The sequence below is a fragment of the Oryctolagus cuniculus genome, chromosome 11, assembly GCF_964237555.1.
Source record: "Oryctolagus cuniculus chromosome 11, mOryCun1.1, whole genome shotgun sequence".
Classification (NCBI taxonomy): Eukaryota; Metazoa; Chordata; class Mammalia; order Lagomorpha; family Leporidae; genus Oryctolagus; species Oryctolagus cuniculus.
In genome coordinates this window covers 71,752,013-71,777,994 of record NC_091442.1, presented here as the reverse complement: position 1 = coordinate 71,777,994, position 25,982 = coordinate 71,752,013, and the positions used below count along the sequence as shown (strand labels likewise).

Here is a 25,982-nt window from a genome sequence, read left to right as displayed (position 1 = left end):
GAGTCAGGAACCCCATCCTGGTCTCCCAGATGGCTAGAAAGGACCCAAACACTTGGGACACCTTCTGCTGCCTTCTCAGGCTGATTAGCAGGAAGCTGGATTGAAAGCAGAGCAGCAGAGATTTGAACCAGGGCTCCAATGGGGAATGCCAGCATTGCAAAGATCACTGGCCCCTCCCAACACCACTTGTTGAAGAGGCTGGTGTAGGCAGTGTGGAAGATCATCTGCCCATGTCTGCTAGGGTTTTCTGGGGGCTGTGTATTCTGATCCATCGGTATGTGTGTGTGATCACATCTTTATTAGCTAAATACCCTTAATTTGGTTAGGGGAGTACCCATGTGGCTAGTTCTGGTCCTGTGGATGTTGCTCCCCCACTCTGTGCCTTCTGGCACAAGATGCTACATTCTCATCCCTCACTTTCCCTCAAGGAGCCTCAAAACCAGCCATTTTTCTAGAGATCCCTGATTCCTTTTAGTGGATATGACATTAAGAAGCCAAGATCTGTTGCTAGGTAAATGCATGATTTTGAAATTTCACTGGTCCCTTAAGTCTAAGTGGAAAGAAATGGAAAATTATCAGGGCCAGTGCTGTGGGATAGTAGGTCAAGCCTCCACCTGTGGTGCTGGCATCCCATGTGGGCTCTGGTTCATGTCTCAGCTGCTCCACTTCAGATGGCCTGGGAAAGCAGAAGAAGATGGCTGAAGTTCTTGGGTCCCTGCACCCACATGCAAGACCCAAAGAAGCCCCCAGCTCCAGGCTTCAGATTGGCCCAGTAGTGGCCGTTGCGGCCATTTGGGGAGAGAACCAGCAGATGCAAAAATCTCTGTCTCTCCCTCTGTAACGCTGCCTCTCAAATAAATACATCAATCGTTTTAAAAAAAAGAAATGGAAAATTATCTTCAAAATTATACTCCAAGAAGTTCATGGGAAAATGGAATTAAAGGTAGTTTATCTTGGTGCCAATTATGTTAAAGCCATGTGCAGTTTTTGTAGTACACATTTCCAGATCTTTTTGAAGCCCCCTGATATATCTACAACCCCAACTCAAACTATGGGGCTCATTCTAATTTCCACCCTTTCTGTATTTTTCTCATTGTTAGGCAATGAGGAACCAGACTTCCACTTTCCTCTTTCATATTTGGTCATCTCCATTTGCAACACCATCATCTTCCTTCTCTCCGTGCTTGGGCTCTAACAGCCCACACCAGGCCAGCCCCCTGCAATGATGCCCTCCTTGCCCAACAGACTATGGCAACTCACACTCATTCTTCCCCTTCCCCAGGCTCTGACATCCATGCCAACCTGCACCCAATCCCAGACACGTGGGCTGCACTACACCACAAGACTAGTTCTCCGTCCATACCGGGGGCTCCTGCCCACTTGGACTCTGACTTCACTCCCAGCCCAGGCTACCCTTCCTCATGGACCCTCCTCATCCCCTTTGGGCTCTGACAGCTTTGGTATGACTGTCCTGTGAAGGCAGCCTCATCACCAGGTGTGGACCCTTCCACCACGTGCTGGGCTAGCTTCCCGCGTGGACTTCCTCTACATTTTCTTTAGGCGAGGTAGGGAACCCTATTCTAGTCTCTAAAAGGTTTTTTTGCAATTGGTATTATTCTGCCAGCAGATGGCAGACACCTCTCTCCCTTCCTCTCCCTCCCTCTGTAATTCAGCCTTTCAAATTAATAAAAAATTAATGCCATTTCCATTTCTTAAAACATAAAGATTAAATTCTCCTTGCTCTATGTAGCCATGTGTATTCATCCATTTTTTTCACTACTTTACCTAAAATACCCAAGAGGGGCTTCCTGGGAAGGAAAAGGTTTACTTCAGCCAAGTTTGGATATTAAGGTCAGGATGCGGTGGTCCCATAGAGCATCTCTGGTGGAAGCTAGCCATGGCAGTGTGGAGTAGTGATCACATGGTGAGCCAGGAAGCCCAGCGAGCAACTAGACTTGAACCCAAGTCATCAGCCTTGTTGTGAGAACCACCCTCTGCAGGTACGACCTCAGTGACCAAAAGGCCTCTCATCAGAGCCACCTCTTAGATGCCATAACTAGATCAAGTCTCCACTCTTCACCTATCAACTGTTAAGACATTAAACATCCACATGAGTTTCAGGGAGACAAGCTCTACTCAAACATAACATTGAGTCAGTGAAAGTACCACCTACAAAGCTGAGTGGTATTGGGACATAATTACCCTTCATTCTGAAGACACACAAAGGATTTAAGGAGGATTTCCCTGGGGCCTGAATGGTGTTACGACAGACGTTTACAGCTATGACTTGCCCTGTGCTGGCACTGAACAGCAGATCAGAAGTGACAGAATCACCTAAGTCCTCGTTAATCAGTTTCTATGTTTGTAATACACAGCTGGATCCCTCTGAAATATAGAACCCAGAGCAGTTCCCCATTTTGTCTGGGTCAAAAGGGGGCATTGATATTTGCTTACACTTCTCATCTTTCCTGTGAAATGTTTTTCTGGTTACTTTGATGTCAAGTTTTACTGCTCTTACACATATTTCCTTTGGTGCCTTTGTATAGGTACAGTGCATTTTAGACCATACAGTCTTTCCAGGAACGGCTACCCAACTCTCCTTCCCTACAGCTCCAGCAGCTCTCTGTCCACACCTGGTTTCCACACTACTCACATATCTGGGCACTTGAGGATTTTGATTTGAAACCTAATCTTGTTTGAGTTCTATGGAAGACATGTTCACATCCTAACCACCTAGTATCTCTTATTTGGAACCAGGTTCATGGCGGATGTAACTGGTTTAGGATGAGGTCATACTGGACTGGGACCCTCATGCTGTACGAATAGTGTCCTTCTAAGTAGTAGTCATGGGAAGTCAGAGACAGACCAAGAGGGGCATTTGATGACAAAGGCAGAACTGGAATTGGGTGACTTCAAGCCAAAGAATATGAAGACTGCCAGCCAATCATTCGAAGATAGGAAGAGGACAGGAAGGACTTCATTACAGTTTTCACAGGGAACACCTGCTGCTTATATATTGATTTTGAACTTCTAGGTCCCAGATCTGAGAAACCAGGACTTCTTGTTGTGTGGGGGGGGTACTTTGTTATGGCAGCACTAGGAAACTAATCTACAAGGTGTTTTACTGTCCTTATTGCTTTCATGCGGTTTCTGGGAGGTGAGACCTTGGATCTGAACACTCACCAAGTTCACACTGTTCACTATTTCCCATGTTGACAACAGAATTCTATCAGTGGAATCGCCTACATGATTGCGCATAAGGAACAGGTTTCCATTTCATCTGCACACAAAGGATTCCATCTGCACACAAAGGATTCCGAACAGATAAGTATATTCAAAGAGTATTTTCACACAAGCGGCCAAATGAATGTCTCCAAATCACCACTGTTTCTTCAATATATACAGCCTTTGAGTTACTGTGAGTCTGTTTGCATCTTAGAAATGGGCACTGTAAACAGATACATACCAAGCTATAGTAAAAGTTCATTACACCTTCCCTTTCCATATGAGGACACAAACTGACTGTATCACAAAAATGGGGCTCTACATTGTTAAGCATGAAGACCTCAATGTAGTCACTATTCCAGAACTCTCTATATTTTTACAATTCCCTGCCTAAAGGGCTCACTGGAGGATGAACATCTTTTAATGATATGTACTTTTTGAGGCTTCAGTTTTTTAAAATTTGAAACACAGAGGTAATTTGGCAAGCTCATTTGCTCAAATGCCTGCAAAGCTTTGGAGGCTGGACCTTGGAGATGAGACCTAATTCCAGATCTCCCACCTAGATGGCAGGTACCCAGTCGCCTGGGCCGTCACCACTGCTTCCCAGGGTCTGCATCTGCAGTGTCTGGAATTTGGAGGCAGAGCTGGGAATCAAACTCAGGGTACTACGATATGGGACACAGGCATTGTAACCACTAGGCCAAATGACCACCTAGGGCTTCAACTTTGTATCAGTAAAGGTGGGAAGATGGCCTTTGAAATGTGGCTTAGTCATTCTGACTACAACATCATGACAGCTGGCTTGTGCAATGTCCCAAACATCCATTGTTTAACAGGGACATCCCCGTCTGATCTTGTTTTTCTTTACAATAATACTCGTATCATTCAGGTAAGAACACAACGCATTTTATCATCTGAATCAATTTTAACTGCTCAGTAGTGTTAAGTATATTCACATAGTTGTGAAATAGATCTCTAAAACATTTATCTTGCAAAACTGAAACCGTATACCCACTTGTATACACAACTGTATATTATTCGCGATTATGATTCTACTGTTCTGACCCTTATTATGTTAGAGTAAATCCCTCAAATACCCAATTTGTTGCATCCATATTCATCAGAGATACTGGTCTATAGTTTTCTTATGTTTTCGGTTTTGGATCAGGGTAATGCTGGCCTCGTAAAATGCACTTGGTAGTGTTTCCTCCTCTGCAATTCTGTGAAAAAGTCTGAGGAGGAGTCTTACTAATTTTATTTGAAAGTCAAACACAGACGAAGAGAAAGAATCTGTCATCTGCATTTCACTCCCTAAACACCTGCAATAGCCAGGGCTAGGTCAAGCCAAAGCCTGGAGACAAGAACTCAATCCAAGTCTCCCAAGGATATGACAGGGACTCAACTATTTGAACCATCATCTGCTGCCTCCCAGGGCATAGTAGGAGCTAGTTCAGAAGTTGAGTGTGGTTTGTTCTTTTCTAGTTCTTTGAGGTGTGAAGCTAGGTTGCTGATTTGAAAAAAAAAAAAAAAAAAAACTTTTATTTAAATTAACATCCCCCTGAATTGTACTTTCAATGCATTCCACAAGTTTGGTATGTTGTGGTTCTATTTTCTTTTGTTTCCAGGTATTTTCTCAATTCTCTTTTGTGGTTTTTCCTTTGACTCATTGGTTGTTTAAAAGGGCACTGCTGGGCCGACACCATGGCTCACTTGGTTAATCCTCCACCTGTGGCGCCAGCATCCCATATGAACGCCGGGTTCTAGTCCCGGTTGCTGCTCTTCCAGTCCAGCTCTGCTGTGGCCCAGGAGGGCAGTGGAGGATGGCCCAAGTGCTTGGGCCCCTGTACCTGCATAGGAGACCAGGAGGAAGCACCAGGTCCCCTCTTCGGATTGGCGCAGCACTGGCCGTGGCGGCCATTTGGGGAGTGAACCAACGGCAGGAAGACCTTTCTCTCTCTCTCTCTCCCTCTATAACTCTACCTGTCAAATAAATTAAAAAAAAAAAAGTGCACTGTTTAGGGGCTGGCACAGTGGCATAATGAGTAAAGCCGCAGTCTTCAGTGTTGGCATGCCATATGGGCACCAGTTTGAGTCCTGGCTGCTAAAATTCTGATTTCAATCTTCTTAAATTTGTGAGGTCTTTCCTTATGGCCTAACACGTGGTCTATCTTGGAGAATGCTCCATATGCAGTATGTGGATTCTGCTGTTGTTAGGTGCAGTGTTGTGTGTGTGAAAATGCTTGTTATGGCCAACTGGTCCATATGGAGTCCTCTATTCCTTAATGATCCTGTCTGGTTCTGTACACACCCAGAGGAGCACTGATGCCTCCTACAATGGTGTTGCAGCTAATTTCTGATTTCATTTCCTTTATATGTTTGAGAGCTCTAATGCTAAGTGCATATATAATTGCTAAACGTGTTTCTAGTGAATTGGCCCTTTTATCATTACATAATGTCAGTTGCAGTCTTAAATTCTATTGTATCTGATATTAAGAACGGCCACTCTTGCTTTATTTAGGTTTCCATTTACATGGCCTGTTTTTCCAACTTCTCACAATTAGCTTAATTATGTCCTTAGATACAGGTGGTCTTCTAGACAGCATATTTAGTCATCCACTACATAATGCTTTTTTTTTTTAACAGATTTTTTTTTATTTGACAGGTAAAGCTACAGTGAGTGGGAGAGAGACAGTGAGAGGGAGAGAGACAGAGAGAAAGGTTTTCCTTCCGTTGGTTCACCCCCCAAATGGCCGCTACAGCTGGCGATGCGCCTATCTAAAGATGGGAGCCAGGTGCTTCCTCCTGGTCTTCCATGCAGGTGCAGGGACCAAGCACTTAGGCCATCCTCCACTGCCCTCCCGGGCCACAGCAGAAAGCTGGACTGGAAGAGGAGCAACCGGGACTAGAACCCGGTGCCCATTTGGGATGCTAGCGCTGCAGGTGGAGGATTAACCAAGTGAGCCATAGCACTGGCCCCCTACATAATGTTTTGGTTAACAAATGCATAAGTGACAGTAGTCTCATAAGATTATTTCTATCACTTAGTTATACTGTACCTTAATTCATGAACATACTCTATGTTTGCACAACTACAAAACCGCCTAATGATGTATTTCTCAAAACTTATCCCCCAGGCACGCAATTATGAATACTCAGATTTTTTTTCATTAACCAATTTTTGAGTTCCAGTTGGTTCACATAAACCATGTACATTTAAAATACCGACAGTGGACTATTGCAATTTTGTTCTGTTCTGTATGTGTGGTAGCTTTTGTGTTCCTCCTTTCTTCCCTTGCTGTCACTACACAAAACACAACAGAAGCCATGCTTTGGTTTCCCATTAATTTTCCTTTCCTTATTCTGCAGTTACCACTGCAATTACATTAAGCATCTTAAAGTTATAACAAATCAATATTAAACTGGTAGCAATTTAAACTTCATTTGTGTATAAAACCACTCCCTTATACCTCTGCCCACTCTTCACTTTGTTACTGATGACACAAATCATGTGTTTCTATGAGTACCCATGAACATAAGGCTATAATTACTTATGATGCTTTTGTTTTAAAAATTAAAAAAAAAGCCAGTGTAGCCATCCCAATATCAGACAAAATAGACTTTAACACAAAAACTTTAAAACAGACAAAGAAGGGTACTACGTAATGATTAAAGGGATCAATTCATCAGGAAGATGTGACTATAAACATATATGTACCTAATTACAGGGCACCTGGCTATTTAAAAGAAATGCTAATGGATCTAAAGGGAGACAAAGACTCCAACACAATAGTAACGGTGGACTTCAATACCCCACTTTCAACAACAGATAGATCAACCAGACAGAAAATCAGCAAGGAAACAAGTTAATTGACACTATAGACCAAATGGACCTAACAGATATTTACTGAACTTTCATCCTACAGTCACAGAATAAACATTCTTCTTACAAGCACATGGAACTTTCTCTAGGATAGAACATATGCTAGACCATAAAGAAAGTCTCAGCAAATTCAAAAAAAATCAAAATTATACCATGCATCTTCTCTAACCAAAAGGAATGAAACTGGAAATCAACAACTCAAGAATCTCTGGGGCCAGGGCAACAGCTCACTTGGCTAAGCCTCCACCTGCAGTGCCAGCTCCCCGGGTTCTAGTCCCAGTTGGGGCGCCGGTTCTGTCCCGGTTGCTCCTCTTCCAGTCCAGCTCTCTGCTGTGGCTCAGGAGGGCAGTGGAGGATGGCCCAAGTGCTTGGGCCCTGCACCTGCATGGGGGACCAGGAGGAAGCACCTGGTTCCTGGCTTCGGATCGGCGCAGTGCGCTGCCCATAGCGGCCATTTTGGGGGTGAACCAACGGAAGGAAAACCTTTCTCTCTGTCTCTCTCTCATTGTCTAACTCTGCCTGTTTTTTAAAAAAAGAAAAGGAACTTAACCCCATGCCAAACATTCTAATTTGACACAAAATGATTCCAGACCAACTTAAAGACAGACACAGATTATCAATAATAATAATAAAAAAGAATCTCTGGAACATATGCAAACTCATGGAGACTGAACAACATGCTCCTGAAAGAAAGTGGCTCACAGAAGAAATCAAAAGAGAAATAAAAAGAAATTCTGGAAATGAATGAAGACAACAACAACATATCAAAATTTATGAGATACAGCAAAAGAAGTGTTAAGAGGAAAGTTTATAGTAATTGGGGCCTATATCAAGGAACTGGAAAGGCACAAAAAATTGATTTATCCATGCATCTCAAGGATCTAGAAAAACAGGAAATTAAACCCAAAATTAGTTGGAGAAAAAATATCTAAAATTAGAGAACAAGCAAAACTGAAACAAAAAAATAAAAGATCAGCAAAATGAAGAACTGGTTTTTAAACAAAACTGATACACCACTGCCCAAAAAAATGAAAAAAAAAAAAAAAAGAGGACAAAGACCTAAATCAATAAAATTACAGATGAAAAAGTCAAGGTAACAACTGATACCACAGAAATAAAGAGAATAATCAGAAGTTACTACAAAGAGTTGTGTATCAACAATTCAGGACACCTGGAAGAAATGGACAGATTCCTGGACACTTATAACCTAGCTAAATTGAACCATGAAGACACAGAAAACCTGAACAGAACAATAATCAAGATGGAAACTGAATCAGTAATAAAGACCCTCCTAGCAAAGAAAAGCCCAGGACCAGATGGCTTCACTGCTCAATACTACCAGACATTGAAAGAAGAATTAGCTCCAATTCTTCTCAAGCTATTCCAAACAATTGACAGGAAAGGAATCCTCCTAAACTTTCAGCATCACCTTAATTCTGAAAACTGAAACAGATTCAACAGAGAAAGAGAACTACAGGCCAATTACCCTGATGAACATAGATGCAAAAATCCTCAGCAAAATACTAGCCAACTGAAGCCAACAACCTATCAGAAAGATAATTCGCCCAGATCAACTGGGATTTACCCCTGGTACACAAGGATGGTTTAATATTTGTAAATCAATTAACATCACATTAACAAATTGAAGGACAAAAACCACATGATTATCTCAAGAGATGCAGAGAAAACATCTGTCAAAATACAACATCCTTTCATGATAAAAACTTTATGCAAATTGAGTATAGAAGGAACATTCCTCAACACAAAATCAAGGCAATTTATGACAAACCCATGGCCAGTGTCCTACTGAATGGGGAAAAGTTGGAAGCACTCCCACTAAGATCCAGAACCAGACAAGGATGCCCACTCTCACCACTGCTATTCAATACAGTCTTGGAAGTTTTAGCCAGAGCCATTAGGCAAGAAAAAGAAATCAAAGGGATAAAAATTAGGAAGGAAGAAGAAAAACTACCCTGATTCTATAAATAGGGAACCCAAAAGACTCCATTAAGAGCCTTTTGGAACTCATAGAAGAGTTTGGTAAAGTGGCAGGATATGAAATCAACACACAAAAATCAATAGCCTTTGAATACACAGACAATGCCATGGCTGAGAAAGAATTTGCAAGATCAATCCCATTCACAATAGCTACAAAAATCAAATACTTTGGAGTAATATAACCAAAGACATCAAAGACTTCTATGATGAGAATCACAAAACATTAAAGAAATAGAAGACACCAAAAAAAAAAAAAAAGGAAAAATCTTCCATGTTCATGGAATCAATATCATCAAAATATCCATACTTCCAAAAGCAATTTACAGATTCAATGCAATACTAATCCAAATACCAAGGACATTCTTCTCAGATCTAGAAAAAATGATGCTGAAATTCATATGGAAACACAGGAGACCCCGAATAGCTAAAGCAATCTTATTCAATAAAAACAAAGCCAGAGGCATTACAGTACCACATTTCAAGATATACTATAAGGCAGTTATAATCAAAACAGCTTAAAATCAAAACTGTTACAAAAATAGATGGAAACGCCAGAAATCAACCCATGCATCTACAACCAACTTATCTTTGACAAAATAGCTAAAATCAATCCCTGGAGCAAGGACAGTCTCTTCCACAAATGGTGCTGGAGAACTGGATCTCCATATGTAGAAGTATGAAGCAAGACCCTTACCTTACACCTTACACCTTACACCAAAATCCACTCAAATCGCTTAAAGACCCCAATTTATGGCCCAATCCCATCAAATTGTTAGAGAACATTGGGGAAACCCTGCCAGACATTGGTATGGGCAAAGAGTCCTTAGAAAAGATCCCAGAGGCACAGGCAATCAAAGCCAAAATTGACAAGTGGGATTATTACATCAGTTGAGAAGCTTCTGTACAGCAAAATAAACACTCAGCACAGTGAAAGAGGCAACCAACAGAATGGGAGAAATTATTTGCAAACTATGCAACTGATAAATTACCAGAATATATAAAGAGATGAAGAAACTCAACAACAATAAAAAGCACAGTGAAGAAATGGGCAAAGGACTTAAACAGGCATTGTTTGAAAGAGGAAGTCCAAATGGCCAACAGACACATGAAGAAATGCTCAGGATTACTAGTCATCAGGGAAATGCAAATCAAAACCACAATGAGGTTTCACCTCACTCCTGTTGGAATGGCTTTCATACAGAAGTCAACAAGGAGGAAATCTGAATATAGACCTATCATATGACCCAGCCATTCCACTCCCGGGAATTTACTGGGAAATGTAATCAGCTTATGAGAGTTGTTTGTATTCCCATGTTTATTCAGCTCAATTCACAGTAGCTAAGAAATGGAATCACCCAAATGTCCATCAACTGAAAATTGGGTAAAGAAATTATGGGATATGGACACCATGGAATACTGACAGACAGACAGAAAAAGGAAGGAAGGGAGGAAGGGGGGAGAGGGAGGGAGAGAGGGAGGGAGGGAGGGAGCGAGCAATCATGTAATTTGCAACAAAATGCATGCAACTGGAAAACATTGCACTTAGTGAAATAAGCCAGTCCCAAAAAGACAGATACCATATGGTATCCCTGTTCTGTGATAACTAATAGAGCACCTAAAAGGTAATCTATAGAAGTGAAATTGGCACTTTGAGATGTGATAACTTTGAACAGCCCTTATTTTGACTGTTGAGGATGTTTTTTTTTAATATTTGTTGAACTCTTAGTATAGTTAATCTTATGTGTATAAAGTTAATCAAAAATAGATCTTAGTGAAAAATAAGAATGAAGAATAGGAGAGGGAGGAGCAAGAAGGGTGGGATCACAGGTATGGTGGGAAAAATCACTGTATTTTAAAGTGTATTCATGAAATGCATGAAGTTTCTATACTTTAAATAAAAGGTTTCTGGAGGCCGGCGCCGCGGCTCACTAGGCTAATCCTCCGCCTAGCGGCGCCGGCACACCGGGTTCTAGTCCCGGTCGGGGCGCCGGATTCTGTCCCGGTTGCCCCTCTTCCAGGCCAGCCCTCTGCTGTGGCTAGGGAGTGCAGTGGAGGATGGCCCAGGTGCTTGGGCCCTGCACCCCATGGGAGACCAGGAAAAGCACCTGGCTCCTGGCTCCTGCCATCGGATCAGCGCGGTGCGCCGGCCGCAGCGCGCCGGCCGCGGCGGCCATTGGAGGGTGAACCAACGGCAAAGGAAGACCTTTCTCTCTGTCTCTCTCTCTCACTGTCCACTCTGCCTGTCAAAAATAAAAAAAATAAATTAAAAAAAAATAAATAAATAAAAGGTTTCTGGAGGAAAAAGAAAGTCCATGCTGGGGGCCAGTGTTTTGCCATAGCAGATTAAGCCTCCTTTGTAGCACTGGCATCCCATATGAATGCTGGTTCAAGACCCAGCTACTCCCCTTCCAATCCTGCTCCCTGCTAATGTGCCTGGGAAAGCAGTGGAACATGGCCCAAGCATGTGGGAAACTTGGAAGCTCTGGGCTCCTGGCTTCTGCCTGGCACAGCCTCAACCATTGCAACCAACTGGGGAGTGAACCAGCAGATGGAAGATCTCTCTCTCCTTCTCTTCTCTAACTGTGCCTTTCAAATAATTTTTTAGAAAAAGGGGAAAAAAAATTCCACCTAAGATTTAAAAGTTCTTTTCAGGCCCACTTCCATTATAGGACTCTGCTTATCAATATGTCTATATAATTGTCCATATCCATGGAGGACTGGTTCCAAGCCCCCTGCAGATACCAAAATCCAGATGCTTAAATTCTTTTTATGAAACAGTATTTACATATAATCTATGTACAACCTTCTATGTATTTTAAATCATCTCTAGATTACTTCTTTTAAAAAAGATTTATTTAAATTTAAAGAGAGAGAGGTCTTCCATGCACTGATTCACTTCCCAAATGGCCACAACGGCTGGAGCTGTGCCAGTCTGAAGCCAGGAGCCAGGAGCTTCTTGCAGGTCTCCCACACGGCTGCAGGAGCCCAAGCACTGGGGCCATCTTCCACTGCTTTCCCAGGCCATAGCAGAGAGCTGGATTGGAAGAGGAGCAGCTGGAGGCTTAGCCTGCTACCCCACAGCACTGGCTCTCTCGGGTGAGTTTTAATGTGTTTTTCTAACGGTTAATGATACTGATCACCTTTTGTGCCCCTATTTCTAATTCCTAATGCAATGCAATTGTTACCTCCATAGTTGTACTTTTGAATTCTTTGGCAGCTCATATAACTCCATTTCATTCGGGGTGGTTTCTGGAGATTTGTCCCTTTAAATGTGCCATGTGTCCAGTTGTTTTTTGTTAGGATTCCAGCACGTCTCCAATTTTATGGCCTGGTGTTATACAGAGAAAGATTTCCCCAATCTGCTTGGCTAGAGACCCTGGAGGCCTCTGAGGCTTTTTCATGGAATGCACGTTCTCTACCATCCTTTGAGAGCAAACTGAGATTTGCCAGTGTGTACTCCGGAGCTCCCCTGGTGTTTGTGATATGGTAGCCTCGCTGGTGCTGTAGTAATTGCTGTGCTAGAGCTCCCCCTCGTGTCCATCTGCGGTACCACAGGCTTCAGTGCGCTGGAATTGTCTTAACTACTTCACACCCTGTTCCTGTCAGTGTTTGGTTTGAAGCAGGACACAAACCAGTCCCAAGGGCAGGACACGTGTTCTACTTCTTTCTCTTCCCAGGGAGAAGACCAAAGTTGGGAGCCTTCCTCCCAACGATGCCGCGCATGGAGGGTGTGGTGGCAGCAGGAGGCTCTGACAGAGTGTTCTGAATGTTCCTGCCTGACTTCAGTGAGGTGGCTCAGACTCACCTGCGGTACAAGACTGGCTTCAGGATTTCTCAGAGGTTAAGACCGTTCTGTTGGCCTGCTGACAGATTACAACAATACTCCTTTGAAAGGCTATTTCCTCCCCCCTCAGTCCCTTCTGAATTCACCTGAATCACTTTCTTCTCATCACCACACTAATACTGCCCAAGTCAAGTCTCTGAAGAACCAGCTGTCAAATGATAAGTTCAGTCTTCATCGCAGTTTCCCTTAGCATATTTTCCAATCCCTCTTGGGAAGCTGGGCTACTGGGACATCCCTCCTCTTTTCTCCTAGCTCTCATTCCAAAAGCAGCCTCTTCTCAGGATTTATTACCCAATCATTATTTTAAATATAATTACACATTTTAAAATATGATTAACTTGGCCTGCTCTGCGGCTCACTAGGCTAATCCTCCACCTGCGGCACCAGCACCCCGGGTTCCAGTCGTGGTCGGGGTGCCGGATTCTGTCCCGGTTGCCCCTCTTCCAGGCCAGCTCTCTGCTGTGGCCCGGGAGTGCAGTGGAGGATGGCCCAGGTCCTTGGGCCCTGCACCCACATGGGAGACCAGGAGAAGCACCTGGCTCCTGGCTTCGGATTGGTGCGGTGCGCCGGCTGTAGCATGCTGGCCGTAGTGGCTATTGGGGGGTCAACCAATGGAAAAAGGAAGACCTTTCTCTCTGTCTGTCTCTCTCTCACTGTCCACTCTGCCTGTCAAAAAATATATAATTAACGTATTGGGGCCAGCGCTGTGGTGTAGCAGGTGAAGTCACCGCCTGCAGTGCTGGTATCCCATATGGGGCAGGTTTGAGTCCCGCCTGCTCCACTTCCAATCCAGCTCTCTGCTATGCCTAGATTATTATTATGGGAAAGCAGTGGAGGGTGGCCAACGTGTTGGGGCCCCTGCACCCGCATGGGAGACCCGGAAGAAGCTCTTGGCTCCTGGCTTCAGATTGGCACAGCTCTGGCCATTGCAGCCATTTGGGAGTGAACCAGCAGAGGGAAGACCGCTCTTTCTCTGCCTTTCAAATAAATAAATAAATAAATCTCTAAAAATACACATATAATTTTTTTTAATATTTTATTTAATGAACATAGATTTCCAAAGTACAGCTTATTCATTACAATAGCTCCCCCCCCATAACTTCTCTCCCACCCGCAATACTCCCCTTTCCCACTCCCTCTCCCCTTCCATTCACATCAAGATTAATTTTCAATTATCTTTATATACAGAAGATCAATTTAGCAAATATGAAGTAAAGATTTCAACAGTTTGCACCCACACAGAAACACATAGTGTAAAATACTATTTGAGTACTAGTTATAGCATTAATTAAACACCTAAGAGTAATTGTGTATTAATTACAGAGTTCAACCAATAGTTTTAAGTAGAACATAAAAAATACTAAAAGGGTAAAGTATTAAGTTTTTTTTCTTTTTTTTTCTGTTTGTTATATAGTTTTTATTTAATAAATGTGAATTTGCAAAGTGCAACTTTTGTATTGTTGTGGCTTCCCCCCCAAACCTCCCTCCCTCCCGTGGCCCTCCCCTCTCCCACTCCCTCTCCCATCCCACCCTTCATCGAGTTTCATTTTCAATTACCTTCATATACAGAAGATCAACTTAGTATATACTAAGCAAGGATTTCAACAGGCTGTACTCACACAACCACACAAGGTATAGGGTATTGTTCGACTAGTAGTGTTGTTTTTAAGTTTCATAGTAGAACACATTAAGGACAGAGATCCTACGTGGGGAGCATGTACCCAGTGACTCCTGTTGTTGATTAACAACTGGCACTCTTATTTATGACGTCAGCAATCACCCGAGACTCTTGCTATGAGCTGTCTAGGCTATGGAAGCCCCTTGAGTTCACCGACTCTGAACTTGTTTAGTCAAGGCTGTATCACAGTGGAGGTTCCTTCCTCCCTTCAGAGAAAGGCGCCTCTCTCCTTGATGGCCTGTTCCTTCTGCTGGGGTCTTGTTCACCAGGATCTTTCATTTAGATTATTTTTTGCAACCGTGTCATGGCTTTCCATGCCTGTGAGACTCTCATGGACCTTTTAGCCAGATCTGAATGTCCCAAGGATTGATTCTGAGGCAGGAGTGCTGACATTCTATGAGTCTGCTGTGTGTCCTGCTTCCCCCGCAGGATCCTTCTCTCCCTTTTATTTCTATCCTTCATTATTTGCTTACACTGGTCTTATTTGTAAAGTCTCATCGACACATACCCTATCTTTTTGATCAGTTGTGTATTTATACTTATCACTTTACCAAGTGCGCTGGCTTTGGTACCTGCCTCCTTGTAAGATTGAGTTGAAATCCCCTGGCACATTTCTAGTTCCACCATTGGAGGTAAGTCCGAGTGAGCATGTGCCAACCTATATATCTCCTCCCTCTCTTATTCCCACTCCTGTGTTTAACAGAGATCACTTTTCTGTTAATTTTAAACGCCTAAGAATGATTGTGCATTGATTACAGAGTTCAACCAGTGGTCTTATGTAGAACAAACAGAGCAACAACAACAACAACAACAACACTAAAAGGAATAAAATAGTAAGTTTTTCCTCATCAGTCTAGACAAGGGCTGATCATGTCATTGTCTCTCATAGTGTCCATTTCACTTCAATGGGTATATTTTAGATGCTCGTTTAGTTGCCATCGATCAGGGAGAACATATGATATTTGTCGCTTTTGGACTGGCTTATTTCACTCAGCATGATGTTTTCCAGCTTCCTACATTTTGTTGTAAATGCCCGGATTTCATTGTTTTTTACTGCAGTATAGTGTTCCATAGAGTACATATCCCATAGTTTCTTTATCCAGTCATCCGTTGATGGACATTTAGGTTGATTCCATGTCTTAACTATTGTGAATTGAGCTGCAACAAATATTGAGGTGCAAATGGCTCTTTTTTTCTCCCCTTTAATTTAATTAATGGAAGTGTTCAACATCTGTGGAAGGGAACATTTTAAAGTGATACATTCCTAAATGCCTACTGGTCATACATCACTAAGCTTTAAAAAGCACTTAAGGGAGCAAGCAGTGGGAAGGGGGGAAGTTTAGCTTGACATATTCAGCAAACAACTGAAAATTTACAATTATAAAATCATTCTAACTTCTACTCACCACTCTGCTGACCACCACCTCTCAGAGCCTCCTATGGGAGAGCAGAATGTTATAGGGCCAGCGTTCGCTGTGGCACAGCAGGTTGAGTCGCTGCCCACGCTGTAGGTCCTGCCCGCTCCACTGCTAATGTGCCTGTGAAAGCAACAGAGGATGGCCCAAGTCCTTGTTCCCTGCCACCCACGTGGGAGATCTGAATGAAGCTCCTGGCTTTGGCCTAGCCTAGCTCTGCTGGTTACTGCCATCTGGGGAGTGAACCAGCAGATGGAAGATCTCTGCCTTTCCCTGTGTGTGTAAAGTCTGATTTTCAAACAAACAAATCTTTAAAAATATGTTATCCAATCTACTTTATGGGGTGACAAAGAAACTAGAGGGGTAAAAAACACAAAAGCAACTTTAAGGGGCTGGCAGTGTGCCTGCCACAGAGGGTTAAAGTCCCGGCCTGAAGCACCGGCATCCAATATGGGCTCCAGTTTGCGTCCCACCTGCTCCACTTCTGATCCAGCTCTCTGTTAGGGCCTGGGAGAGCAGTAAAAGATGGCCCAAGTCCTTTATCCCTTGCACCCACGAGGGAGACCTGGAAGGAGCTCCTGGCTCTTGACTTTGGACTGGCTCAGCTCCAGCCATTGCAGCATTTTGGGGAATGAACCAGCAGATGGAAGACTCTACCTCTTTCCATAACTTTCAAATACATCTTTAAACAACAAAAAAGCAACTTTAAAATGGGACTAGAACCCGGGTGCCGGCGCCACAGGCAGAGGATTAGCCAAGTGAGCCGCGGCACCGGCCATGGCTAACCCTAAATGTAAAATGAAATCGCTGTGCAATTTGTTTTCATTTCTCACCACCTCTTTTTCAGATTTGTTGCAAGATGACATCACTCAAGCTGTAGCTTGTGCAAAGAGGGTCGTCAGTGATCCACAAGGCATAAGAGCATGGTATGTGTTTCATATATGACGTGAAAGGAGACTTTCTTTTTTTTATTTTTATTTAGTAAATATAAATTTCCAAAGTACAGCTTATGGATTACAATGGCTTCCCCCCCTTAATTTCCCTCCCACTCGCACCACCCCATCTCCTGCTCCCTCTCCCATTCCATTCACATCAAGATTCATTTTCAATTATCTTTATATACAGAAGATCGATTCAGTTTATATTAAGTAAAGATTTCATCAGTTTGCACCCACACAGAACATAAAGTGTAAAATACTGTTTCAGTACTAGTTATAGCATTACTTCACATTGGACAACACATTAAGGATAGATCCCACATGAGAAGTAAGTACACAGTGACTCCTGTTGTTGAATTAACAAGTTGACACTCTTGTTTATGGCATCAGTAATCTCCCTAGGCTCTAGTCATGAGTTGCCAAGGCTAAGGAAGCCTTTTGAGTTCGCCGACTTCGATCTTATTCCGACAGGGTCACAGTCAAAGTGGAAGTTCTCTCCTCCCTTCAGAGAAAGGTACCTCCTTCTTTGATGCCCCGTTCTTTCCACTGGGATCTCACTCGCAGAGATCTTGCATTTAGGTCTTTTTTTTCCCCCCCAGAGTGTCTTGTCTTTCCATGCCTAAAATACTCTCATGGGCTCTTCAGCCAGATCCGCATGCCTTAAGGGCTGATTTGAGGCCAGAGTGCTGTTCAGGACATCTGCCATTCTGTGAGTCTGCTGTGTATCCCGCTTCCCATGTTGGATCGTTCTCTCCTTTTTTGATTCTATCAGTTAGTATTAGCAGACACTAGTCTTGTTTTGTGATCCCTTTGACTCTCAGACCTATCATTATGATCAGTTGTGAACTGAAATTGATCACTTAGACTAGTGAGATGGCATTGGTACATGCCACCTTGATGGGATTGTATTGGAATCCCCTGGCACGTTTCTAACTCCACCATTTGGGGCAAGTCCAATTGAGCATGTCCCAAATTGTACATGAGAGAAGACTTTCTAAGCCCAAAATATGCTGTTGAGAAGTGAATATGGTAGTTTTGAGTCTGTGCTACAGTGTATTGCCTAAATCCTTGAAGAAATAATATACTTTAATGGATTCAGAATCTCATTCTTTCATTCCTCATTTTAGGGGATTTCTAGGGTTTCTAAGACTGTCCGCACTCTGCCAGTTCCTTGCCGTGTCTTGAGATTAGGTTTAGAATAAGCGAATGTGGAACGTGCTTTGCACCTGCTGTTGCACAGAGCACCTCACTCAGTGTTTGCACTTGGCATCCTGTGCTCTCCTGAGGGCAGAAGGGAGGCTGAGGTGCTTTGTGTGCGTATTTCCTTTAGCAAGTAGCAATGCCTCAGTCTGTCTGTGGTCTTCACTTTATTTACTTATCTCCTTTTCTTTTATAAAAACTGAACTAGATAGTGTAAAATGTCATAATGTCAGATGGAACTGCATAAAACATTTTGGCTTCCTTTTCTTCGGAGAAAGGTATTATTTGGAAACTTTCCCATCTGATCCACCCAACGCCCATTCTACATCCAAAGTCAAAGGCAGGCTATCTTACCGGATCCATCACATCTTCTGAATTGTAAAACCACTCATCCCACTTTTTACAAAACTTTATTGAGTTACTAGATTTAAGGGGCAAAGAGACAGAGACAGAAAAGATCTTCTATGCACTGATTCAGTCTGACATGGCCACAACAGCCAGGGCAGGGTCAGGCCAAAGCCAGGAGGCCAGAACACAGTCTTAGTCTCCCACATGGGTGGCAGAGATGCAAGTACTTGAGCCATCAGCTTCTGCCTCCCAGGGTGCGCATTAGCAGGCAGCTGGCATCAGAAGGGAAGACCCGGATTCTCACACCAGCACCATGGTGGATGCAGACATCTGGACAAGCATCTTCATGGCTGCACAGAAGCCTGCTCCCCTGCTTAAGCCACTTTTCTCCCATCTTCAGCAACCTAGAAAACTTGTGCTGTGCCAGGGAAGACTCCACAAAAAGGATGGCGCACTTTGTAACACAGCAGCCTCCCATCCTAGGAGGTGAACAGCCCTCTACCCCAGACACAGAACTCTCTTGTTTTCTTTCCATGTCCTTTTTTTTTTTTTAATTATTTATTTGACAGAGTGAGACAGTGAGGGAGAGAGGCAGAGAGGAGAAAGATCTTCCTTCTGTTGGTTCACCCCCTAAATAGCTGCCACAGCCAGAGCTACACCAATCTGAAGCCAGGAGCCAGGAACTTCTTCCTGGCCTCTGACGCGGGTGCAGGCGCCCAAACACTTGGCCATCCTCCACTGCCTGGGCCACAGCAGATAGCTGGGCTGGAAGAGGAGCAACTGTGACCAGAACCCGGCGCCCATATGGGATGCTGGCACCACAGGCTAGGACTAACCAAGTGAGCCATGGTGCCGGCCCCTCCATGTCCTTTTGACTAGACTGAAGCATGTGTTCATTGGGATAGCCGCAGCACAATCTGGTCCCTTCTTAGAGAAATGAAAAACACAAAACACCAGCCATCTAATGACTTCCGAGAAGGAAGTCAGCAACAACATGAAGAAAAATTTCTCTTTTCAACCAAAGATGTGGATTTACCCAGGTAAATATGCATATTTGAGAAGAAACTGAAGATTTATTGACATACGAAATTAACCGTGATTTCTTGTCTTTATGCTTTTTTGTCACATCAAAGGTTTAATTGCAACATTGGACCTCAGTTTTTTTTTTTTTTTTTTTTTTTTTTTTTTTTTTTGACAGGCAGAGTGGACAGTGAGAGAGACAGAGAGAAAGGTCTTCCTTTTGCCATTGTTCACCCTCCAATGGCTGCTGCGCCGCACTGATCCGAAGGCAGGAGCCAGGTGCTTATCCTGGTCTCCCATGGGGTGCAGGGCCCAAGCACTTGGGCCATTCTCCACTGCACTCCCGGGCCACAGCAGAGAGCTGGCCTGGAGGAGGGGCAACCTTCACCCTTGCCTGTGCCTTTCCCTGATCCACATTCATCTCCACCCTGCCTCTCCCTCAAGCCCCTCCCCCACCTCCCCCTGCATCCATTCCCGAGTCACTTGCTCCTGATCAGCAGCCAGGGAACCCACTTCCATGCTACCCCTACAGATAGTGGCAGGGGTGCAAGGCATCGTAAGGGTCCATGTTCCTTTCTCACTTGATCTTTCACAGATCAGAACTCCCTGGCCACAGCAGAGAGCTGGCCTGGAAGAGGGGCAACCGGGAGTGCAGAGGAGGATGGCCCTAGTCCTTGGGCCCTACACCCATATCGGAGACCAGGAGAAGCACCTGGCTCCTTACTTCCGATCAGTGGGGTGCGCCGGCCGCAGCGGCCATTGGAGGGTGAATCAATGGTAAAGGGCGACCTTTCTCTCTGTCTCTCTCACTGTCCACTCTGCCTGTTAAAAAAAAAAAAAATGAAAGACATAATGTTTTTAATTCATTTAAAAATCCTTCAACAAGAAATACACAGAGAAGAAGCAACTACTTCAAAAAGTTAAAAATTTAAAAGCAGATATCTGAGGGCAGTCATTAGGCAAAGCAAAAAAGATGCCACTTGGAAGCCTGCATCCCATATCGATTGCCTGGGTTCAGAGTCCTCACTCTGCTCCCAATCCTAGCTCCCTGCTATCCGGAGATGGAGCAGGTAATGGCTCCGGTAGCTGGGTCCCTGCCACACACATGGCAGGCTGAGATTGAGTTCTGGGATCCTAGCTTTTGCCTGGCCCACACCCTGCTGTTGTGGGTATTTAGGGAATAAGAAGTAGATATGAGATCTGTGTGTCTGTCCTTCTGTATTTAAAATAAAGTACAAAGTTGACTTATGCGGGCCAGCATGTGGTGCAGTGGGTTATATTGCATGCCTACAATGCTGGGATCCGATATGGCTGCTGGTTCCAATCATGGCTCCCTGCTAATGTACCTGCATAAGCAGCAGAAGATGGCTCATGTGCTTGAGCCCCTACACCCACCCGGATGAAGCTCCTGGCTCCTGGCTCTGGCATGCCCAGCCCCTGCTGTTGCAGTCATTTAGGGAGTGAAACAGCAGATGGAAGACCTCTCTGTCTCTCCCTCTCTCTGCATAACTCTATCTTTCAAATAAATAAATTACTAAAATATTTTTTAAAAGTTGCATTAATGGCTGTTTAATAAACTACTATCTCAATTTTCTGTGTATTCAGAACATTTCATAGTAATACATACACAATCAAAAAAGGAACCAAGACCAAATTACTCTTCTCCTCCCCTAAGTCAGCAGGAGGAAAGCATCAGTGAGGCCATTTACAATCAGTTAACAGATCATTTGGAAACATCCAGGATATCCTGGATGCGGTGGATGATGGGCCTGTGGAGGAGGGGCTGAGCCAGGGGTTTATGTGACAGCTGGTGCAAGATCCCAGTCCCCACAGGAGCCAGAGCAATAGCTATTTTGAAAGAGTTTTACAATGAGCTACTGCTGAAATCCTGGTCAAGTTCCAGAACAAATGCAATCATACAGTATTTGCATGGAAGACAGGAAGAGGGGAACTCTTCCAGGATTTGCAACAAAGCATTGCCTGAGAACCTAGCGCTCCTTCAGTCCCTACACTTGCCTATCAGTGTTCTCCAGCAGGAGGACATGCCAGCTCCCCGACCCCAGCACCAAGAAACATGCTGCCTCCTAAGCCCAGGCCCCGGCCTCTACCACCTGTGCTTGCAGCAAGTAGTGCTCCTTCTGCACATTTTTAAAAGCGATGCAATCAGCACTCCAGAGAAACTGTCCTTCCAGATCAACCTATGAAGACAGATTCTGAGCCACACAAGAATACCATCACTTCGTAGCTATCCTTATTTTTCATCAGCGACAGTCTCTTTCTCTTTGGCCTTTACAGACTGTCAGTATTGGCTATGACTGCTGGACCCTGTCCAAAAACCAAGTATAACTCTATGTATTAGGTCAGGCCTAATTTTGAAACAGTGAGACAGATTTTTCAGGATGCAAAGAGACAAAAAAGGAGCTAAAAGAGTTCATCTCTAGTCTCATATATTCTTCTAAACTCAAGGGCAAAGATCATCCAGTTGTTACCTATGCTGGTTTCGACCATGAGATTAGATCTTCTTTTCAAATGTTTGGACAGTTAAAGTCTAATTTCTTGGAATGGAATAAAAAAATATTTGGAAACTGAGAGCACAATAATATGTAACTATTTAAAGAGGTGTTTTTAGTCCCTTTAACTCTGAGATCAAAAGGCCTAAAATGGCCTGAACCCCAGGGAAGAGAAACACCCACTAGATTTATCTGAGTGGCGGCACTGAGCTATTACTCTTATTAGGTTAGTTTGATATGGGTGATGTGTACATCTAGAACAACCCTGAGCTATCCTTTGCTGATATATTTCTTATCTATTCTCAGAAATATTCTCCCTAATGTTAATCTGTAATATTTTCAATAGCTGCTTTCCAACAGACAATACTCTTCCCTGTCCCTGAAGATGAAGAAAACAATACTCAACCAGTAAGAAATTTATTCTCCCCCCTTTACCTAAATCCCATCTTTTTAGGCCAAGCCAATGTGGGCTCACTGGGTGATCCATAAATCATAAATTCTTGCAAGAACTGACCACTAAAGAACACTTCCCAAGTCTCACTGAAAGTCACTGGGCTTCTGCCCTGAATACACCTTAAATTCGTCCTTTTACAGATCTTGCTTATTTCCATCAACAGTATTTTGGTGCCCAACATGGGACCCAGAGAAGACTCAGGACCCCTGGAGGTCCAGATTCGCACTTGGTACCAGCATGGGACCCTTATGCTCCTCTGACGTAAGCTTCTCCCCTGGGTGGAATGCTAACTACTACATTGTTTAAAAAATCTTAAAAAAAAATGTATATGCTGATATCTATATTTAGTTTTTAAAAAATTAAATTGGCTTTATACTGTAATGATGTCTCAATATCTTGCTTGTAGGGGCCAGCACTATGGCATAGAAGGCTAAGCCTTTGCTTGCAGTGGCAGTATCCCATGTGTGTGCCAGTTCGAGTCCTGGCTGCTCCACTGCCAATCCAGCTCCCTGATAATGCACCTGGGATAGCAGTGGAGGATGGCCCAATTGGTCGGGCCCTGCACCCACATGGGAGACCCACATGAAGCTCCTGGCTTTGGCATGGCCCAGCCCTGGCAGTTGTGGTCATTTGGGGAGTGAACCAGCAGATGTAAGACCTCTCTGTTTCTTCCTCTCTCTCCTTCTTTGTGGCTCTGCCTTTCAAATAAATAAAATATCTTTTAAAAAAAAATCTTGTATCATAACGATTTATTCTGAGGTAGACTTTCATATGCATCTCTGAAGACTATTTTTGGGAATACTTCATTTCTTTTACAAATATTTAAGTGACCACCAATACTGCTATACCAGCTAAGTAAACAATGGTAATTGTAGAGTCTTGCCCTCAGGTACAAGGCACTTACTGTGGAGTAGGGGACACTCAGTCTAATATGTGTTTTTTTTTTTTTTTTTTTTTTTTTTTTTTACGATTTATTTATTTATTTGAAAGGCAAAGAAATGGAGAGAAGAAATGAGAGAGAAAGATCTCCCATCCACTGGTTCACTCTCCAAATGGTTGCAATGGCCAGGGCTGGGCCAAGCCAAAGCCAGGAGCTTCTTCTGTTTCCCATGTTGGTGTAGGGGTCCAAGCACTTGAACCATCTACTTCTGTCCCAGGCACCTAAGCAGGGAGCTGGATCAAAAGTGGAGTAGTTGAGACCTGAACCAGCACCCATATGGATGCCAGCACTGCAGGCAGAGGCTTAACCTTCTATGCCACAGTGCCGGCCCCCAATGTAGTATGAAGAGGACTACAGGGACAAGGTCTGTGGTTGTTAAAAAGGGGAATTCCAGTGGCCAGCACTATGGCGTAGCAGGTACAGCCACCACCTGCAATGCCAGCATCCCATATTGGTATCTGGTCCCCGCTGTTTCACTTCTGATCCAGCTCTCTGCTAATGCACCTAGGAAAGCAGCAGAAGATGGCCCAATGCTTGGGCCCCTGCACCCACGTGGGAGACCCAGAGGAAGCTCCTGGCTCCTGGTTTCTTTGGCTTAGCTCCGGCCATTACAGCCATATTCTGCCACATTTTATTTATCCAGTCATTGCTTGAGATTTTTCCCCCCATTTTTGGCTATTATGAATAATACTGATATAAAAACTCATGCACAAGTTTTTGTGTGGAATTTGAAGGTTTTATTTTTTATTTACTTGTGGTGGGGTTCTCTTCCAGCTGCTGTTTCACTCCCCAAAAGCCTTTCACAGCCAGCTCTGAGCTGCACCAGACAAAAGCCAGGAACTAGGAACTCCACCTGGGTCTTCCACGTGGGCAGCAATAACTTAGCTACTTAGCCATCACCTGATGCACTCGCAGGAAACACAGGGAGGATCTGAACCCAGGCACTGTGATGCAGGATACAGATGTCCCAAACGACACCTTAAGTGCTGCGCCAAATGCCTGCCCCTTTGAGAGGTTTTAAATAGAGGAGCTCTTCATTCAATAACTACCTGTTGAATACCTACTGCTTACTGGCTATGTTCCAGGCACTGAAGATTTAGCAGCAAAACAAAATTAACAGCAACCAGATTAAACTCATAGAGCATATCTTTCACATTCCCTGATGGTCTTATAACCATACTGTCATTTTAAGTATGAGCTGCTAGTCCTGAAATATCTGGTTCAATCCTGCTACTTTCAGGTGTGATGTCTGGCATTCTCACTTGAAGTATCAGCTGCTATTCCTGAAACATTTGATTCAATACTATGTTAACTTGAGATGTGATGTTTGGAAGGTATACCTATGTGTCTATTTATAGCACACTAGTTCTTGTTTCCTGATTTTAATTAGAAAACATTTCTTGGAAATTGATTTCTACTAATAATTATACGATAATGACAGTTCTTACTTTATTCTTTCAAACTTATTTGGCAAAATTTTTACAAAGGGCCTATTTTATACTCAGCAAATTACTTTAAAAGAGTAGTACAGGGGCCAGCACTGTGGCCCAGTGGGTTAACACCCTGGCCTGAAGCACCAGCATCCCATATGGGCACTGGTTCTAGTCTCGGCTGCTCCTCTTCCCATCCAGCTCTCTGCGGTGGCCTGGGAAAGCAGAACACGGCCCAAATCCTTGGGCCCCTGCATCCGCGTGGGAGACCCCGAGGAAGCTCCTGGCTCCTGGCATCAGATCGGCGCAGCTCTGGCTGTTGCTGCCATCTGGGGTGTGAACCACTGGATGGAAGACTCTCTCTCTCTGCCTCTCCTCTCTCTCTGCAACTCTGACTTTCAAATAAATAAATAAATATTAAAAAAAAAAAAAGAATAGTATAGTTCTGCTTTTTTGTATCACCACATGATTATTCCTCTGCAACCAACTCTGCCACTGCCAGCCTCTATAAGACACCAGAGCAATGCGGTCCCCATTCCTGATCTGTGAACCTCCAAACTGTAAGTCAAAATAAACCATTTCCTTCCCAGGAAAAAAATGGAGGGAGGGTGGGCGTTGTGGTACAGCACTTTAAGCTGCTACTAAGCTTGCAATCAACATCAGTGTCTGAGTCCCAGCTACTCTACTTCCAATCCAGCTTCCTGCTAATGCATCCTGGAAGGAAGATGATGGCTCTAGTGTTTGGGCTCCCAGTTTTGGCCTGGCCCAGCCCTAGCTGTTGTACACATCCTGGGAGTGAACCAGTGGATGGAAGAGCTCTCCCTGTCACTCTGCCTTTTAAGTAGATGAAAATAGACATCTTTTTAATTAAACAAAAACAGAATTTGTTTTCAAGCAAAACAAATTATAGCTTCAAAAACAAAGTTATAGGAAAAATGAGTGCCTACCTCATTTCTATAGGGCTTTACATATACCTCCACTGATGTGTGTGCCCATCTTCTTCTCTTTTCTTTCCAAAATATCGAGCGACATTACCATAAACTATTGGTTTAACAATAGTTACTCCCTAAAAGAAAATAATTTAAAAACCATTAAGTTTTTT

General features: G+C 43.6%; 1 long non-coding RNA gene across 1 annotated transcript; it reads left to right on the top strand.

Moving 5' to 3' along the window:
- Positions 1-22,650: 22,650 nt before the first annotated feature.
- Positions 22,651-25,398, top strand: LOC138844393 (uncharacterized). The gene is made up of 2 exons (XR_011380159.1): positions 22,651-22,771; positions 25,082-25,398. It is a non-coding gene; the product is annotated as an uncharacterized lncRNA (long non-coding RNA).
- Positions 25,399-25,982: the final 584 nt, after the last annotated feature.